The 20,905-nt window shown below is 35.5% G+C and overlaps 1 pseudogene; it reads right to left on the reverse strand.

Annotated features, from left to right (window-relative positions):
• LOC100350191 (phosducin-like protein 3) overlaps nucleotides 1-20,905 on the reverse strand; it is a 103,471-nt pseudogene that overhangs the window by 44,023 nt on the left and 38,543 nt on the right.

Below are 20,905 nucleotides of genomic sequence, written 5' to 3' on the forward strand. Positions count from 1 at the left end.
CTATTCTTATAACTACAGAGTAAAATGAATGAAGACATTTTAAAATTATGAGTTCTTTTTCACTACCAATTAATTGGATAGTGGTTCAGTGTTAGGAGAGTTTTTAGCTGCAACAGGAAACCTTTCACATTTTGATGTAAAATACCAACGACCTTACTGTTTACTAAGGACTCAGACAGTACAGGGTTTTACAGAAGCTGAAACATGCCAGAAGGAAAACAAGCTGTTTCCTGCTTTCCACTCTTCACATATTAGTGCATTGTCTTCACTCTTCATGCTAGTTACAAGATGGGTATCACAGCTCCAGGTATAATCTGCTATCATTAGCATCTTTGTATGAAAAAGCAGGGTCTTAAGTTTTTGTTGATGCCATTGCTATTTTTTAATGAGGCTTTCCTAGAAAACTTTAAACATTCTTTCTCTATCTTCGAACAGACCTGAATAACACCGCAGCTCCTTGTCTCGAAAAATTTAGTGTAGGCATATCTTGTAAAATGGAACAGAATTACCATGACTGACATGGACTGATAACAGTGGTCTTTGGAAGAGGGCATCTGGTTGACCTATATCCTTATGAATTCTCTTTGAAAAACAGAAGGTGGTGGTGGAAGGCACAGGTAGAATAATGATGGTGTAGTCAAAATTTGATTGCATCAGAAATCCAGTGGAATAGGAATTCATACAAGTTTTACTTGGTTTAGAGTGACATTATTGAACATTATCATCCTTAATGTAATCTAATGTTAAAAATCTGAGGCTGATATTATAGCAGTAGTGCATTTTCAAACATTGTCTTTAAAATTACTGCATACAATTCTATTCCAAGATCCTTAAAAGATTATAATATTAATATATAGAATACATATTATTCATCAGTTCTGATTTTTATAAAGTAGGTAAGTTGTTAAACTATTTATTTCTAAATATTTTATTAACAAAACACCTGACTATTTATATAAAAACAAGTGCTGTTATTTATATATGAACTATGAATTTTAAAGTCAACTAAGAGAAGATATATCCTGTATTTACAATTTTTAAGATTATTTTTGTAGTTAAAAATTTAGTTACAAATATTGACTGCACTTGTAGATAATGTAACAATTTTCACAAGCCTTTAAATAGCATCACATTTTGACTTAAAGACAGATGAAATTAGTTTGATATTATGAGAAAGTCTGGAGATTAAGTATGTTCTAAAGTATGAACATTGACTGATAAATACATTATTTGTGATTATCTCTAATACTATGATGATTTTCAAACTGTTTAATCATGACTATTAATAATGAGTAAACATAACTTCTAAGGGGAAATAGTTTAAGCCCAAGTGAGATGCAATAAGAAAGAAAACAATTAGCAAATAATTAGCAAAAATGTTGGACCGATTCTCCATCTCAGTGCCTCACTGATGATAATGGAAAGGCCTCTCAGGAAAGTTGAACTCCTGTAAAAGGTGGCGAGGCTCTTTGCCCCAGGACTTGATCTTTAAGGACATGTGTTTTTATTTGAGTTAGTTTATCTGTAATAACCCACAATGAGCTTGGGGCTAAGAGCAGGCAGGGATAAAGCTGAGGCACGGATTGTAAATATAGAACAGGGTTTGGCCAACTGGGATAGAACTCCTCCTAGCTTTTCTTAATCTGACACTCACAGGTAAGCTCTGAAGCTTCACGTTGTCAAAAAATAATTGATAGCAGCCTCTCCTTATTTATTTTGTGCCCCCAAATCTTCCTATAATCATGTCTAATGCAAAAAAAAAAGTGCATTATACAAATAACTCTTAGGAAAATTCCATAAAATACAGGATATTAGGAAAGAGGATATAAAAATGTTTAAGTTTACCTGTCAGCTACCTTCACACAGGTAAATTAGAGCTACAAATCACAGAATCTTAACTCCTAGCCCATCTATGTTACATTTTTCACTGTCTTTACACACATGCACATACACAGATGCACAGTTACAGGCAAAATTTGAAGTGTTGGATTTTACTGTAGTTAGATAACTGCACTTTTTTGGGATCAAGTTAATGTGGTTAATACAGATTCTGAAATTTTATGTTTTGTATTTAATCTCTAAAGCAAAACACAGATTAAGAAAATAATGCAAAATGGTAATTTAAACAAATCAATAAAAGAAAATGGCACAGTATGAAATATCTATTAGTGATAAAAAATAATGCCACTAAGGAATAATAGAGAAACACAATTTGAGGCATTTAGAAAACAAATAGCAAAAATGATGGCATACTGAAACTATGTCAATAATAATGAAAGTAAATGGATTAAATACTCCAATACAAAGATTGAGATTGTCAGGTTTGACTAGGAAGAAAATATATAATTGTAGTTATAAAAGGTAAACTTTATATTCAAGTTCAAAATGGGCTGAAAATAAAAGGATGTAAAAATATACCACACAGTATTCACCCATAGATGAACCTGAGTAACAAAAATAAAATCAAGTAAATATACTTTAAGAAAATGTGACACTAGAAATAGTAGAGACATTTTTAAGGAAAATAACAATTATAATTAGCTATACACCAAAAAGCAATCCAACATATATAGAGCAAACACTGATAAAATTAAAGAAAACAATGATGACTGCAACATGATTGGTTGAGAATTCAATATTCCAGTTAATAAAGAATAGATAACTCAGTAGGAATTTAACAGTTATACAGGACTTGAACAACTCCATAAATTAGCTAGACACAATAGTAATTTATGGGAAAATTCTCCCCAAGTTATGTAAATCTATTAAGTCAATTTCCATCTTAAATTTAAAGAGTAATTAAAATAAGCTATAAATTATATTGTGCTTATAACATATATGCTATATAAAGCATTTGTTATGAAATTTGTTATATTGAAAACCTTTCAAAGGACATGGCTATGATACTAAATATATTGATTTCAAGTTATGGCACATGTAAGAGTGACAAAGTAGTTTTTGAACTATGGACTTGATCGGACATGTTTTTATTAGAAAACAAATATTAATCTCTTTTTCTAAAGATTTATTTTTTATTTGCAAAGTATAATTAGAGAGAGAAGGAGAGACAGTGAGAGATTTTCATCCACTGGTACATTCCCCAGATGGCTACAATGGTCGGGGCTAGGCCTGATGGAAGCCAGGAGACAAAAGCTTCATCTGGGTCTCTGACATGGGTGCAGGGGCCCAAGCACTTTGGTCATCTTCTACTGCTTTCTCAGGTGTGTTAGCAGGAAACTGGAAACAGCTGGGTCTTGAACCTGCAATCCTATGGGATTCCAGCGTCTTCCGCATAGGCTTAACCTATTACATCACAATGCCAACTCCTAATCTTATATAGCATTACACAAATGCTTAGAAATTGTGAAACGTAAATATAGTCCTGCAAATTAAGATAAATTTAGGAAGTAAAATGAAAGTGTAAACAGTCTTTGTTTTGTTCATATCATGGAATTTAAGTGTCTTAAGTGATGGAGTATGGATTTAAATCCCGGTCCTCCACTTTATTTAACATATGCCATTGGTTCATTTACAGAACCTCTTTCTCAGGTTTCTCACTGATAAAATGTAGTCATTTTTCCAAAGTAACAAAGAAGCTGTAAGTTTGGTTAATATCTATCTTTCTATATGAAATATTTGGAATAGCACCTGTCATGTTCTTAACATTAAATAAGTATTTAATTTTCATTAGCATTTACAGTTGTACCAGTGCTGCTGCATGAATAATTAAAATAATATGAACACAATAAATCTAATTGTACTAAATTTTATTTAAAAAAAAAAAAAACCTTCCAAGTAGGTCTTTCTAGCTTTATGTATTCATTTCAATTCTGGCAATAAATAATTCAAAGCAGGGCAAATAAGAGAAGCAAGATAGTTGTAGTTGGTCTGTCTTAAAAACCTGATGAAAGGTGGAATTAGATGGACAGAGAAGGGGCTAGTGTTGTGGCATAGCAGATAAAATTACCTCATGTGATACTGCCATTCTGTATGGACATCAGTTCATGGCTGCCCCACTTCCAATTTGGCTCCCTGTTAATGGCCTGGGAAAAGCAGTGGGAGATGGCTCAAGTCCTTAGTCCCCTGGACCCATGTGGGAGATGCAGAAGAAGTTCCTAGTTCCTGGGTTGGGATTGCCCAGCTGTGGCCATTGTGGCCATCTGGGGAGTGAATCAGCAGATGGAAAATCTCTCTATCTCTCTCTCCTTCTCTCTTTGTAACTCTGCCTTTCAAATAAATAGATAAATCTAAAAAAAAAAAAAAAAGACAAGGACAGAATAAGAAATATTTTACTTTGTGCACAATAACTTAAATGAATATTAATAATAATGTGTTACTGACTCATATGTCTAAGCGTTGATTAATAAAAAGAAGAGTTTTTGTTATTTCTGTTGTTGCTAAAGAGCAGGAAGAATACAACATGAGTAGAGATTTTGGATCTCTTTTTTCCCCCTCAAAGATTCCTGTGCTGAATACTTGGTCCCTAGTGCTGTGCTGTTGAGGTAGTGGATCCTTGAAGAGGCAGGGTTTAGAGGAAGATAACGAGGTCGTGAGCCCTCCACCTTCATAACTGGATTAATGTTGCCTCATGAGAATGGGTTAGCTCTCCTCTGATTGGTTTAGTTCTCATAAGAGTGGATGTTATAATGCTAAGCTACCAAAGGTGCTCATCTTCTTTGCACACAGTCAATCCCTTGCTACTTCTCTGCCATGTTGACCCAGGACAGGACTCTGGATCATGCTGTTTGGACCTTCCAGCCAGCAGGAGACAAATCAGGAGACAAATTAACCCCTTCACTTTTTTTTTTTTTTTTTTTTTTTTTTTTTTTTGACAGGCAGAGTGGACAGTGAGAGAGAGAGACAGAGAGAAAGGTCTTCCTTTGCCGTTGGTTCACCCTCCAATGGCCGCCGCTGCAGCCGGCGCACCGCGCTGATCCTGGCAGGAGCCAGGAGCCAGGTGCTTTTCCTGGTCTCCCATGGGGTGCAGGGCCCAAGCACCTGGGCCATCCTCCACTGCACTCCCTGGCCATAGCAGAGAGCTGGCCTGGAAGAGGGGCAACCGGGACAGAATCCGGCGCCCCAACCGGGACTAGAACCCGGTGTGCCGGCGCCGCAAGGTGGAGGATTAGCCTATTGAGCCACGGCGCCGGCTCTAACCCCTTCACTTTTTATAGTATAGAAGCTCAGAAGGAATAAAACATCATTTGAAGATTTTATAAAAAGAAGACAGAACTTTCTCCAGATAGTGTTATTCTGAACGATCCATTTGGGGAGATGGTAAAAATAGCTCTCCTCTCATCAGAAGGCTCCATGTTTCCTTCTGCTGGTGGCCTTACTCTTCTGTTCTCCCTAGTCTTCTAAGCTGAAAAACTATGATCTGTCTTTAAGATCACTTCCTTATTAAATTTCACCTCTAACTACATTATTTTTTGTTTGACAGTAAATACAATGCAATTTCTATCCCTTCTCTTATCACTGCATAGGAAATTGCAGTACTTTTCTGATCAATTCAAACATCATTCTTTTTTTCTAGTTTTGGTTTTGTAAATTGGCACACATATTCCTGATTATACCATCAAATGCTGGGAGAAAAGAAAAAAAAAACTGTGGAATAAAAATGGAGCAACTTCATGAAAGTATCAATTGATAATCTTATGGTAAAACCAAGTATGTTTTGCAGTAAAATGAAAATAAGCATAAATGTTATAAAAAAGTACAAGATAAAAGAAATATTTCTCCTCCTTAGGAATGCTCTTACTTTCAAGAGAGAATTCCAATTACATGCTACCTTCATTAACATAAATTTAGCAAGAACTTTCACAACTCTGTACCATTTTTTAGTTTAACTTACTCTAATCATATTCTGAATTAAAACTAATGGCTACATTGTTATATCTAACTCATTGAATGACCTTTAATGGTTTCCCATTGCTACCAAATAACATCGGTATTCTCAAAGTAAACATTAAAATATGTTATTGAATCTTACATTTCTTTACCAAATTAGTCTTCTTAAATGGATCAGTTTTGTAAAAAAATATTATCTATTTTGATTCATTGTCATCAAGATGTTTAAGGATAACATTTGTCAAATAGGTTTTGTTTTTGAGTGAAACAACAACTTTATTTTCATTCAAGTTTATGACATGATATTCAACTCTTTACTTTCATTGAAATACTCTTTTTATATTTATATTCCAACTTTCATAGATTCCAGAATCCATATAAATTTAAATGAAAGTTTTCATTGACTATGAGCAGATTGATGAACATTTGGTCAGAGGATCTGACTTCAGAATTCTAGCTGGTAACTTATTCTTTTAAATTAAATGAATTTTAGATTCATAAAAAATTAGTGTCAAAGTTGAGATTTTCCATATACATTCTACTCTTATACATACATGGCCTCCTCCACTATCAACATTCCTACCAGAGTGATACATTTGTTAGAACTGAAGTACCTACACTGACACATCATGAGACCCAGGATCTATGGTTTACATTGCTGTTCATTCTTAGGCTCTGCAGTCTGTAGGTTTGGGAAAAATATAGTAATATACATCCAACATTATAACATCATGCAGAGTAATTTCATAACTTTTAATGTCTTCTGTGTCACACCATTCATTCCTCTCCCTCCACACCCAGCAATTTAAAAGTATTTTAAAAAATACTGGCAATCCAAAATTTAATTAAAATTCAAGCCCTATGGAAGTTTTCTACTTAGATTTTTCATGTTATTTTACTCTTTTACAATCCGTCATTCAAAGAAAAGCTATTCAACAACTATCATTGCTTTAGCATCCTTTATTTGCTCTTACATTTAAGGTTTGTTAACGATTTAAAAGTTAAATATCAGACTCTTGATATCTCCCTTTTATTCAAAAAAGTTCCCTCTATCCCATTGCCAAGGACAGTCATACCTACTTATCAGTTTGTGTATTTTTGGTATCCATAGTTTAAATTATTCTTCTTGTGAAATACATTTCCTCAGGTAAATGAATCCGGATTTGTTATTCAGGGTGGACACAAATAGTGCTCATGTGCATACATTAGCATCTTCTTGATTTCGTACAGTTGTTAATCATTTCATGTATAATTAATCACAATATACTCATGAGTCTAATAAGTATACAAATGTTCTCTGATGTTTATCATTTATAATAACTTTCCCATTAGTTTTTTTTATTTATTATTATTTTTTTTGACAGGTAGAGTGGACAGTGAGAGAGAGAGACAGAGAGAAAGGTCTTCCTTTGCCGTTGGTTCACCCTCCAATGGCCGCCGCGGCCGGTGCACTGCGGCCAGCGTACCGCGCTGATCAGATGGCAGGAGCCAGGTGCTTATCCTGGTCTCCCATGCAGGTGCAGGGCCCAAGCACTTGGGCCATCCTCCACTGCACTCCCTGGCCACAGCAGAGAGCTGGCCTGGAAGAGGGGCAACCGGGACAGAATCCGGCGCCCTGACTGGGATTAGAACCTGGTGTACCGGCACCGCTAGGCAGAGGATTAGCCTAGTGAGCCGTGGCGCCGGCCTCCCATTAGTTTTACAGAGGAATTGTAACTTTCCCATTAGTTTTACGGAGGAATTGAGTGAAATGTGATTCCGATGAATTTATTTGCCTTCTAGTAAAGTAGTTAGGACACCTTTGCTTTTGATAAAGACATACAAATGTGCCTTCCTTTAAGGAAGTTACTGTTTGAAATTGAATTCCATCAGGTGCTTTTAAATTTGAAATACACCTCCCTTGCCTGGATCACCGATAAACTCTTAACTTCATGCAGTTGAGGGGTTCTAATTTCTATATTTGTTGGTCATTTCTTTCTGTTAGAAACTCTGTCTTTGCCTACTCTCATTAATTTATTTCTTAATGGTCATAATTAACCCCATAATCTGTGTGTGCCTTATGCTAAACTGGAAACTGCCCAGAAAGGACTACATGAGTTGGCGTAACTCCCATCCCTGCTGAGATATAATTTCCTTGCCAATTCAGTACACAATTTATTGGTCCTATATGTGTGTCACAGTCAGGTAATGTCTGTCTCAGGCTGTCTGTAACCTGGTCACCAAAGAATATTAAAGCGATAAAATGCTCTTCTACTTCATATATTCCATTATGTGCCTATTAACATATTTTAATCTTTGAAAACAGAAATGTTTTATAATTGACAGCATGTTACATGTACTATTGGCCACATGGTCAGAGTTGATAGTTGTCATTAACTGGGTACACAATGCATATAGATGTTCATAAAATGGCATTTTCAATTGAGTTTTACAAAACTGTGAGAATTTTTTCTATTGAATTTAACTCACTTAAACATGAGAAAACATCAGACAAATTCAGATTAGAAAATGTTCCGCAGGATACATGATCAGTGCTCCTAGACACTGTCAGATTCATAAAGGAGGCAAACAGGCAAAGAGCTGAATAAAGAATCAGGAGTTTCAGAGGCCAGTGGAGTCTCAGGAGCCGTGAAAATGAATTATAATGTACTGTGGGATCGGATCTTAAAACAAAGGACAAAACTACTGGAAAATGGATGAAATAAATATAATAAAATGTAGGATTCAATTATTAATAATGCAATATACCATGCCTTCTTAGTTATAACAGTTTTATATACAGGATGTAAACAATTGGGGAATCTGAATGAGAGATAATTGGTAATTTCTGTACTATTTATGCAAATTTTCTGAAAATCTAAACTTAAGTAAAACTTTAAAAAATAAAAATCCGACTGTGATAGATAACTAAATAGAAATATTTGTGCAGAAAGGCACACAAAAAATAAGAGCAATAATTTGGTGGTATGAAGCAAACATTCATTTTTGGAAGAATGATGGTGATTACATACTTTTCTTTCAAAGCAAAAACTAAGTGATTTTAAAAGACCTAAGAGGACTGGCTATGCTGTACAGCGAGTTATGCAACTGCTTGTGATATTGGCATCCTAAATCCCAGTGCTGACTCAAGTCTCAGCTGCTGTGCTTCCTATCCAGCTCCTTGTTAATGAGCCTAGAGAAACAGCAGATGACGGTCCAAGTATGTAGGTCCCTGCCACATATGGGAGAGACCTGCATGGTGTTCTTGGCCCTGGCTTTTGCCTGGTCCAACCCTGTCTGTAGCAGCTATTTATAGAATGAACCAATAAATGGAAAATACTCTCTCTCTCTCTCTGCCTTTCAAATAACCAAATAAATATTTTAAAAGGCCTAAAATGACCAGAGGGTAGATAAAGGTATGTTAAAGATTAAGGGGAATTCCAAGGTGGTAGAATAAGGAATGGCGTACTGTGTTAGGCTAGGGATAAGTAGTAAAAACAAACAAACAAAAAACCTGAAAGTGTAGTAAGTACATTCTCAGGGGAGATTTAGAGAGAAAAACCACAGTGGGAATTCTCTGTAAGGAAGAGGAACATTGTGGATTGGCATACGAGGTGCTATCAGATTGCAGCACACCTGCCATTGCTGATATAGACTGAGGGAGAGTATGGCATGGGTCCAGCCTGGAGCCTTAAGGGGGAGAGAGCACCTTGGATCTGGTAAAAAAAAAAAGGGGGGGGGCATGTTTCTCTTACCCCATCACTCCAAAAATGGCACGTGGCGACTGGATGAGAGAGGGAGGACATTGTGGGCATAAGCAGCAGCAGCTGAAGCCCTTGTGCATGTGCACAGCAACTAGCTGAGGTAAGATGCCACCTTCTCAGCAGCACTGGCAGCAGCAGCTCCAGTGCAAGTGGTGGGGAAAAGGCAACATTTGGCCAGAGGCTCTTGTGTACAAGTGTGATCCAGAGATCCTAGCAGAGGGAAAAAATAACATTCCCCAATGACCTTGAATCTGGAAGGGAGGATTGACAAGGGGCTGGACACCCACATGGAACTGTGAGACACATCTGGCCTCCCAACACACCACAGTCTGCAGGGCTCAAACTGCCTGGGTGGAGCACCCACAGGAAACTGGCTTTGGGAATGTCTGCCTCTCTGTGGACCAGACGAGATAGTGGGACAGAGCAGATCCTCTGCACACTGTGACTGGGAGTTTTGTAGGCTGAGACTGTGGGGACTTTGGGTCTGCACAAGAGGGAACAGGGTGTAGCCGGTTCTTGGGGGAAACACTGTGTGGTCTCCACATGCTCAGAGCTCCCTGATTGCCTGGGTTTTTCATTGCCTTGGATTTGTGCTCACAGTGAGGACTGCTCAGAGCCTTTGTGTGGTTCATATGGCAGCACAGATGAGTATTACATCCACTGAGTGCTAGCACCTGGGCATTGATTACCTTGGAAGAGAAGAGGTGAGAGTGTGATCATGCCAACAGAAGTGACCAAACCCCCCTTCTGTTAACAAGAGATCTACCATGCCCAAGTTGGGTATCACTCGGATACTCGTCCCACCCTGGGGCACTGACCAGAGCTCCCTGGCCGCATTCAGCTCAAGGCTCTGGGTATTCCCTGAAAGTGTAGATGTTCCATTAAGCCATAGAGGCATAGTCCATAGATGAAAGTCATTAGAAAAAGGAAACAAGAATCTCCACAAATGCTTAGCAATAAATGCAGAAATTCAAGAAACAAGAATAAGGAAGACAACATGATGTCCCTAAAGGAACACAACAACACTTAAATATTAGAATATGAACATGAAGAGATTGACAAAATGCTGGAAAGGGAATTGAAAAGATTAATCATAGGATTAGTCAGAAGGGATCAGAAGGAAATCCAGGAATTAAATAAATTCATACATGACATGAAAAAAAATTTTCCCTGAGATTGAGATTTTAAAGAGCAATCAAAATGAAATATTAGAAAAGAATTCAATAGATCAAATACAAAAATATGGAAAACCTTAACTATAGACTTGCCAGAACAAAGGATATCTTAACTAGAAGTAAAATCTTTGGAAATTTTTAGTCAGATCACAAAGAAGAAGAAGGAGAAGGAGAAAAAGAAAAGGAGGAGGAGGAGGAAGGAGAAGAAGAAATTAGAAAAATTAAAAACAGTTCTGGGGGCCAGCAGTGGCATGGTGGGTAAAGCCACCGCCTACAGTGCTGGCATCCCATATGGGTTCTGGTTTAAGTCATGGATGTTCCACTTCCAATCCAGCTCTCTGCTATAGCCGGAGAAAGCAGTAGAAGATGGCCCAAATCCTTGGGCCCCTGCACCCACCCATGGGGACCTGGAAGAAACTCCTGGCTCTGGATAGGTACAGCTCCAGTCATTGTGGCCAATTGGGGAGTGACCAACTGGTAGCAGACCTCTCTCTCTTTCTGCCTCTTCTTCTCTCTCTGTGTAACTCTGACTCTCAAATAAATCAATAAATCTTAAAAAAAAAAACAACAGTGCTGGAGATTTATGTGATACTATCAAATAACTCAGCAAATGGTCTCCTAGGATTCCTGAATGAGTTGAAAGAGAGACTTCAGAAGCACAGGAAATCAAAGCCAAAATTGATAAATGTGATTTCATACAGCTGAGAAGCTTCTGCACTGCAAAGGAAACACTCAGCAAAGTGATGAGACAAGATGCAGAATCAAGAGAATATTTGCAAAATATGTAACTGTTATAGGATTAATATTCAGAATCTATAAAGTGCTCAAGAAGCTCAACAGCAACAAGACAAACAATCCAGTTACATAGTTTGGACCTCTGATATCCATGTGGGAGACCTAGAAGAAGCTCTTGGCTCCTGGCTTCAGCCTGGCTGATTCCCGGCTGTTGCATTCATCTGGTGTGTGAACTAGTGGATGGAAGACCTTGTCTCTCCCTTTGTGCCCCTGATTTTTAACAAATAAATAAATCATTAAAAATTAAACAGACTATCAATTAACATTTTTAGAAGGACTAGCTAAGATATGGAATCAACCCAGATATCCATCAACTGATGATTGGATAAAGAAAATGTGGTATATATTCAGGATGCAATACTACCAGTCATAAAAAAAGATGAAATTCTGTCTTTTACAACAAAATTGATGCAATTGGAGACCATTATGCTCAGTGAAATTAGCTAATTCCCAAAAGACAAATATCATAAGTTTTCTCTAATTTGTGGTAACTAATATACAGAGTACAGAAATGTAAGGTAGTTGAGTGAAACTGACATTTTGAAAGTTGATTATTGTTTATAGCCCTTGTCTGTACTCCTGAGGAACAGTGGTTTTCTATTTTTTCTTGTTGAATTTTTTTAAGTTTTTATTTATTTATTTATTTATTTATTATTTGAAAGGCAGAATTTCAGAGAGAGAAGCAGAGGCAGACTGAGAGACAAATCTTCCATTCACTGTTTCACTCCCCGGATGGCTGATATGACAGAGGTTGGGGCAGGCAGAAGCTGGAAACCTGGAACCTGGAGCTTCTTCTGGGTCTGCCACATGCATGCAGGGGTCCAAGCACTTGGGTCATCTTCTGTCACTTTCCCAGGTGAATTAGCAGGGAGCTGCATGAGTAGTACAGCAGCCAGGACTCATAACTTGTTTAACCTGTTATGCTACAGCACTGGCTATTCACTGTATTCTTTATTTACTGAAAGATTAAGCTAGTGATAATAAACTGAAAGTATGTCATGAACAATTAAAAGAAAAATACAAAAGGAAGGAGGGGGTAGAGTGAGGGAGGGATTAAGGGTGGGAATTATTATGTTTTTAATACTGTATAAATGAAATTTGTTTCTTTCATATTAAAAAAAAAAAAAAACAAACAAAGGCAGTACCACTATAAGCCCATTAGAATGGTCAAAATCCAGAACACTGACAACACCAAATTCTACAAGAAGGACTTATTGCTGCTGGTGATGCAAAAAGGCTTCTATTTTTTTAAGTCAGTTTGGAAACTTTTAACAAAAAACAAGCATACTTCCTTTATATCCTCCCCACAAAAGATTTTTCTTTTTGTGTTTGTTTTTCTGGAGTATCAGCAAAATGTAGCTATATTGTTATTTTAGTTCATTTTTATTGGTCTCTCTGAGCTTCTTACTCTTTGTCTTCAAAGTCTTTCACCATGTCTATACAATTCTCAGTCATTTTCTCCTCAAATATTGTCTCAATTATATTTTTCCTTCCTCCCATGAGGCTCCATTTGCACATACTTTATCTTTTCCACTGTATAATATGTAAACTTTATTCCAGTTTTAGATCTCTCCAGACTTCAAATTAGGTACTATTGTGATTATTTATGCACTTACATGGAAAATCTACTGTGATATTAACCAATGTGTCTTGAGCCTGTTTGGCACAATTTAAAATCTATTTCACTACCTATTATAATTTTGATTGTTTCCTAAATTTTTATGCTAAATGTTGTCTCCCTAACGTGACATATGAAATTATTTATGTCATGCAAAATGATTACCTAATGTATTAGTTCTCTGTTAATGGTTTTAAAGGTTTGCTATTTACCTTATTCCTGCTAATTTTAACTAGCTTCATGTTTGTCAGGCCAAATTGGAATACTACATAGTATTTTACTTAAAATGTGTTTGTCATAATTTAAGAAGTAAATTATCTTTATTCGTCCATGATACCTTGAATCACTTGCAATACCAGATACCTAATTCCAAAATTGTAAGTATATGGATTATTCTCTGGAGTGTTGCAACACTTTGGCATCCTGGTGCTAAGTTCATTCATAATTTATCACTTGTGTCAGGCTCTGGATATTGTCATTTTTTTTCCTGTAATCCCTTAAGACCTCGAAAGTGCAGTGCAGACTCTCGCTTGCCTCACACATGTCATCAAACACCCATGGGGCACGTGAAACACTCATGGGAGGCTCATGTCTTGAGGTTTCTGCCCTCTCCTTTGATGTGACACAGTCATTTCTTGCCACTCTGTCGTGTCTTTGATATCACGTTTTAAGACAACTAACCAAACGTTTCATTCATTTTTAATATCGTCTGTGGAAATAAAGTTTATATCAGTTATCTACTTTGTCAACCAGAAATGGACACTTTGTATTTTCTTTAGTTTGGTCAAAATACAAACTCTAGAGAGCCAAAAAGTTGCATATTTCTATTTATTTTGGTGTTTAACAATGTACTTTTTGTCTATGTTACAGGGTGAAAGGGGTATATTTTAGTGAATGTATGATTACAAGAATATTTAAAATCCATTATTTGTTATTTGTCTGTTTAATTTTTCTATTACCTCTCAATTCAGTCAGGTTAGCATGTATGTGTCTAAGAATTTGCCTATTCTAAAGTTATCAAATTTGTTGCCTTTTTGTTGTTTGTAGTAATCTCTGATAATCCTTTGTATTTCTATAATTCCAGAGATAATGTATCTATTTTCATGTCTAATTCCATTTATTTGAAACATGCCTCTTCTTTAATCTAAGGGTTCATCAATGTTGTTTATCTTTTAAGAGCAAACTCTGTTTCATTGATTTTGTTGTATTGTATTTTGAGTCTCTATGTCATTTATTTGTGCTCTGGGTATTATTATTTCTTTCCTTCTACCATTTTTGATTAGATTTGTTCTTGTTTTTTCTGGTTCCTTGAGGTGTAGTGATAAATTGTTCATTTGAGATCTTTCTATTTTTGGGAAACAGATATTGATTGTTGTGTACTTCCATCTTAGCACTGCTTTTGCTGTGCTTCAGAAGTTTGGATGTGTTTGAAGATTTTTTTGAAAATTTCTCTCTTGATTTCTTCCTTGATCCAATTTGTGTTTAAGAGTAAGTTCTTAAATTTCTGTGTGTTTATGTGATTTAGAACATTTTCCTTCTTTGATTTCTAGCTTCATTGCATTGTATTCTGAAAAAATATTTAATTTAAATTGGTTTAGACTTGTCTTATGATCTACCATATGATCTCTGCTAGCAAATGCCATGTGATGCTGAGAATGATGAGCATTCTGAAGCTGTGGAAAGGAAAATTCTGAAGATATCTGTTAAGTGCAATTGATCCAAGGTAGAATTTAATCCTGCTATTTATTTCATGATTTTCCTTAGATGTGCCTGCTTCTAAAAGTGGAGTACAAAACTATACCTTTTATTGTATTAGCCTTTTAAATCCTCCTTCACTTCTATTCATATTTTCTTTATGAATTTGAATACTCCAGTATTAGGTGCATATTTACTTGTAAGTGCAATTTTCTCTTACTGTATTAAACTCTTTATAATTATGTAATGGCCTTCATTGTTTCTTTTACTGATTTCGGTTTACATTTTGTACATTATCTGATGGAATTATGGTTACTCCTGATTTCTTTTGGGTTTCATTTGAGTCAAATATCTTGTTCCACCCTTTAACTTTCTTTCTTTTTTTAAAGATTTATTTATTTAGTTGAAACACAGAGTTAGAGAGAGACAGAAGCAGAGGCAGAGAGAGAGAGTTTTCCATCTGCTGGTTCATTCCCCAAATGGCCACAATGGCCAGGGCTGCGCAGATCTGAAGCCAGGAGCCAGGAGCTTCTTTGGGGTCTCCCATGTGAGTGCAGGGGTCCAAGGACTTGGTACATCTTCCACTACTTTCCCAGGCCATAGCAGAGAGCAAGACGCAAGTGGAGCAGCTGGGACTTAAGCTAGCGCCCACATGGGATGCTGGCACTGCAGGCAGAGGCTTTACCAGCCACAGTGACTGTCCCCATCCTTTAACTTTCTGGCCATATGTCACCTTTGAGGTAAAATGAATTTTTTGTTAGCAGAATATAGGTGGGTCATTTTAAAAAATCCATTTGGTCACTGTATGTCTTTTAATTAGAGAATTTAATCCACTGACATTTAAGGTAATTATAAATAGATAAGCTATTGCTACTGCCACTTTAAAAATTGTTTTATATTTTTATTATTTACTTCTGTTCTGTGATCCTAAATTACCACCTTTGTTTGTGTTTAAGTGTTTATCTCTAATGGTGTACTATTATTAATTGCTTATTATGTAATGTTTATGTATAAGCTTTACTTTCTGCTTTTTTTGAAGCTTCCAAAAAACACATTTGATGATAATAAGCTATCATGAAATTATATCAATATTATTTATAAAAATAGAAAAAGAGACATTCAAAAACTAGAGACAAGAAATCCTAAGAAAGCACCCTAGATTTATGTTCCACTCCTCCCTGCAGTTTGAATTTTTGATGTTTTATTTGACCTCTTTCTTAGAAAGATCAAATATTGCTGCTTCTTAGCATTTTATTGTTATAATTGTATTTCATAGAATTTTTCTATTACTTTCTCTTTGAATGTGCTCCCTACTTCCTTGGCATTTTTGCCTTTTTATTCAAATATTTGCTCTTTTTATGTTATTCCTTATTTCTCATAAGCTTCCTGTACTACCCTTAACTTTCTTTTTAAATTTTTCCTCCTCCAACTTTGTATTTTCAAATAGCTGGTTTTGCACTCACTGATTATTTTTCCTGTTTGATCATTTCTACTGTTGATGCCTTCTATTGCATTTTAAAATTTCACTTAGTGTATTTTTCAGATGGAAGATTTCTGCTTGGTTTCTTCAATTACTACCCTTCTGTATCAAATCTCTCTGTTAGGATATGGAGATGTTTCTCAGTCCTCTTGAATTTCCTTGAGTTTCTTTAAAGCAGCTCTTTTGAAATCATCATTTAAGTATTGGGAGGTCGTAATTCCCAGATAGTTGTCCTCCGGAGAGGTTGTGGTTTCCCCAGAAATTCCTTATGCTGTTGAGCTCCAAGCTTCTCTGTGCATTGCAGCCCTTGCTTTAGTAACTGGCTTTCTTTGTGATTGTCCTAGGAACTGTAGGCAATCTGTTCTGCTGCTGAGGTATGCCATGATCCTCTGCTGCCAAGGTAGGCTTATGGCTTGCTGAGACATAAGATTACTCAGGCAGGACCATGGAACTCCACTGGGCACGGACACAGGGCCAGAGGCTCTGTCTGCAGGCACTGTCCTGGGGACAAAGACCTCTAGAAGCTACTCAATGTTAGGTTTTATCAGAGTGGCACCGTGTTCCATAGCAGTCCTGTGTTTCCCTGTGTTCTCCCCAAGATAGGAGGGGGAGTAAAAGAAGCAGTACTTCATCTACTTAGGCAGACCCTGAGGGGGTCACATATTGGTCTCTTAGTCACCAGGCCCTGTACAATATTTAGGGTGCACACTGACTAGCAAGAGGCTGGTGGTGCTACCAGCAAAAACAAGTGTGTCTCATCAGGGTACCTAGGCCTCCCTCTGATAGTAAGGTAAGTCCACAAACTGTCCACATTCACTGGTCTATCTCCTGGATCTTTTGTGAAGGGTAGCAGTGTGCGTATACCAATTCACATCAGTGTCTCTGTGGGGAAGTGGTTGCCAGAACTTCTTACCAGCATCATCTTTTCTACAATATTTTCTAAGTGCAATAATTTTTGAATTTTGCTCTAGTTAGAAAACTATAATTCAAAGAAAACCTTTATTCAAATATATTTTTAAAATACTGTAAATTACATTATACCCTATAACAAAAATATTAACTTCTATCTGAGCCTTTTGAATAAAATGTAATTTGAACATAAGAGTAATTTGTAACTGCTGATTCTATGTATTGTAGTTTTTATTATTTAATTTCTAATATACTATTCTATGTAATATCTTCCATTAATAAAAAGAAGTATGCAATTCTAGATATTCCATCTGCCCATTAATTTTCTTTTTTTAAAAAGGGGCTTATTTATTTGAATGTCAGAGTTGCAGAGAGAGAGGAAAAGAGAGAGATTCTCCCCCCACTGGTTTACTCCCCAGATGGCTACAACAGCTAACACTGAGGCAGGCATCAGGAGCTTCACCTAGGTCTCCCATGTAGGTGACAGCGGCCCAAACACTGGCCATTTCCCACCGTGGGAGACTCAGACATCTGGACCGTCCTCTGATACCTCTTCTAGGCCATGGCAGGGAGCTGGATGGGAAGTGAAGCAGCTGAAACACAAATGGGTACCCATATGGGATACCAGCATCACAGGTAGTGGCTTAATCCACTACGCCAAAATGCTGGCCCTTCTGCCCATTAATTTTTCAAAGGAAATACATGTCACTATTTCACTGTATTCCAAAAGGATGAAATTTTGTTGAGGTTTCAGAAAATACCCATATTTTCTTACCTTGTTTAAAAAGTGTAGAAATGAAAAAATTAAGAAAATAATCAGTATTAAAAACAATATAGAAAATAGAAAATTTACATGTGTCTTTAATGGGTATACTTTGATTAAAATTTTTAGCAATAGAAAACAAAACCAATACAAATGTTGAAGAAGACTACATCAGAGACTGTTTTTTTTTTTTTTTTTTTTTTTTTTTTTTTTTTTTAAATAGGAAACTCCAGTTTCAGAAGTCTAAGAAATAATGACTAGAAGAGCTTCTTAGGGTATTTATATGAAAACCAGGTTTAAGAAAAGTGGCAACATGGAAAGCAATGGACACAGTAAATAGTTGTCATCCAGTGTCATGCAAGAGAAGGAAGGAGAATTGATTGCAATGCAACAAGGGAAACTAGTTATTGGAACAACATATTAGTAATATGAGTAGTTCCTTCTACCCAAAATATCAGAGGCCAACAACTGTTCTTAGAAGCAGCTTCTACAGTCCATGGCTTGGTTTTTATTTTTATTTTCTTCTGGTGAATTTCTGAGCAGAAATTTTCATTGTGGGTATTCGAATTTATCAATCCTTAATAGTTTTTGGGTACTGAGTTTTCTTAAGAAATCCTCTCCTTGCCTTTTCACCATTGGTGTGAATAGTAGGAATAAGTCTATTCTTTTCAAAATGGGAAAATGCTATTAATTCCCAAATTATATTCAATATGTACCACTATTCATTTACATATGCAAATTTAAATTTTTACCTAGTTATATTGGTTAGTTATTCTCTTTAATCTAACATTATTCAGTGGGCAATGTTTTTATTTGCATGTATGATAGTGGTATATGTTGATACTTAGTTTTATAAATACATCAATATTCAAAACATTTTTGGTCAGTGTTGCATATTTACCAATAGATATATATTTTGGAATTAATACCTGATGTTTGAAAAAACCAACTGTTGTTTAAATAGACACATTTTATGTAACAAAGAGAAAACATTTTGAAAAGATGAAATGATATGGAGAACATTAGAAGTCACAGAGGCTAGGGTACAGTAAGGTACTGGTCAAGTGCATCTCTGTCTTAGTTGTGTGATCTAAAACAATTTCACCACATTGGATTCTAAATTGTTTGAGTGAAAAATGGTAATGCTAAACTGAAATAATTTGAAAAATACTATGCTGTGCATTTTTTATTTTTGACTTTATGATCTTCTGAAATCCTGCCCATAAACCTGTTATTGGAGTATCTAACACCACTCAAATAATTTTCAATATACCATCAAATTTATAATCTAAATATACAACAACTTGAATGAAACATTACATATCATTTTAGTTTGTTTAACTTTGCCCAGTGAATAAGCATTGTAAAAATCATTTATCAATATTGCTTTGAAAAAAAGTGTATATACGATGCTCCTCTGTGACCAGTATTCAAAATTAACAATTGGAGTAAAATTTATTAATCTAAAAATTAACTTGAAAATATATTTTAAGCTATTGAAACTATTTTTGCAATTTTATAAAATAAAAAGTGGAGATTTCAACACACATATATTGTAATGAATTCATATTCAAGTTACAAAAGCACTACCTACAGTACCAATTAATACACTTGTAGATTATACTGCAGTTAAAATCTTGTATTCAGTAGATTTTATACATTAAATTTTATATAACTATTATTTTTGAGAGTATATAATAATTTAGATAATAGTATTTGAAAGCTGTCATAGTTAATATGTAATTCTATTATGTCAATTGATGATATTTTAAATTATGGATAATTTGTGAGTTTTTTTAAGGAAATTCAAACTTTTTTTCTCTCTTTTTTTAGCATTTATTCATTTATTTGAAAGGCAGAGTTACAGAGAGAGAGAGAGACAGAGAGAGAGAGAGATCTTCATTGAATAGATGGCCTCAGTCTTTTCAATTCTATATGCATAGTAATTTAAGTATAAATGCTAAAAATAAGCTTAATGATTGTCATAATTAGGATATTGAAAACTAAATGATTTTTTCTGCTCCTTAAGGCTCAAATACTTAAGAAAATATTCTTAAAATATAATACAAAAGTTGTTTCTCAACTAGTCGAACTGATTCCATTGTAAAGCCATTGTGACACACTGTATACTGTCTACAAAGTAGAATGTATATAGAGCAGGTTTTGTCCATAATATTGGAGCTGTCCAGTTGTGAGTCCTAGTGAGAAATGCCATTAGTGATGTGACACAGGTGTTTACTTTGAAATGTGCTTCTAGGCAATTATTGTCCCAAGTTATTTTTTATAAATTATACAGGATCATGCCAAACATTTTATAATATGGTGGTTATGCTTATCAAGGTGAAGTCAAAATTATAACTGAGATTAGAGATTTAAAAACATGTATATTTGTGCTATTTTGCCCCATTACCAGAGTGAGTGATTAGGGTTTTAGTGTAGTGTGTTTCAGTTGAGAGCTTTGCAGGTGCTCTTAAATGCACGGCTTGAAGACCTTCTTTGTACTTAGCTGTCCATAGGAATAATTTATCTGAAGTATCATTGATTTTTTGAAATGCAGTCTAAAACCCAAAAAGGTTTTGTTTAATAATAGCAAGTGTTTTATAATACATGAAAAAATTAGTACTTAAATTCTAGTCTTTTAAGATTTTGTCAAATTTCCCGAAGTTTTACTTTGAAACTGATAAATTGTCATCTTTTTGCATTCTATATCTTCCAAAATATGTTAATTTACTTATTCCCAGTGCTTGGTATTTGACCTTGTAACATTCCATCATCACTGATTGCACTTACAAGAGTTGAAATTAGCTCTTCATGTTTGATGTTAAATGCACAGAATATAAGTGTTCTATCTTAAAATTCATGATCTTTATTTTAATTGAT

Source organism: Oryctolagus cuniculus, chromosome 12 (assembly GCF_051225735.1).
Source record: "Oryctolagus cuniculus isolate XC-2025 breed Fujian yellow rabbit chromosome 12, ASM5122573v1, whole genome shotgun sequence".
Lineage (NCBI taxonomy): Eukaryota > Metazoa > Chordata > Mammalia > Lagomorpha > Leporidae > Oryctolagus > Oryctolagus cuniculus.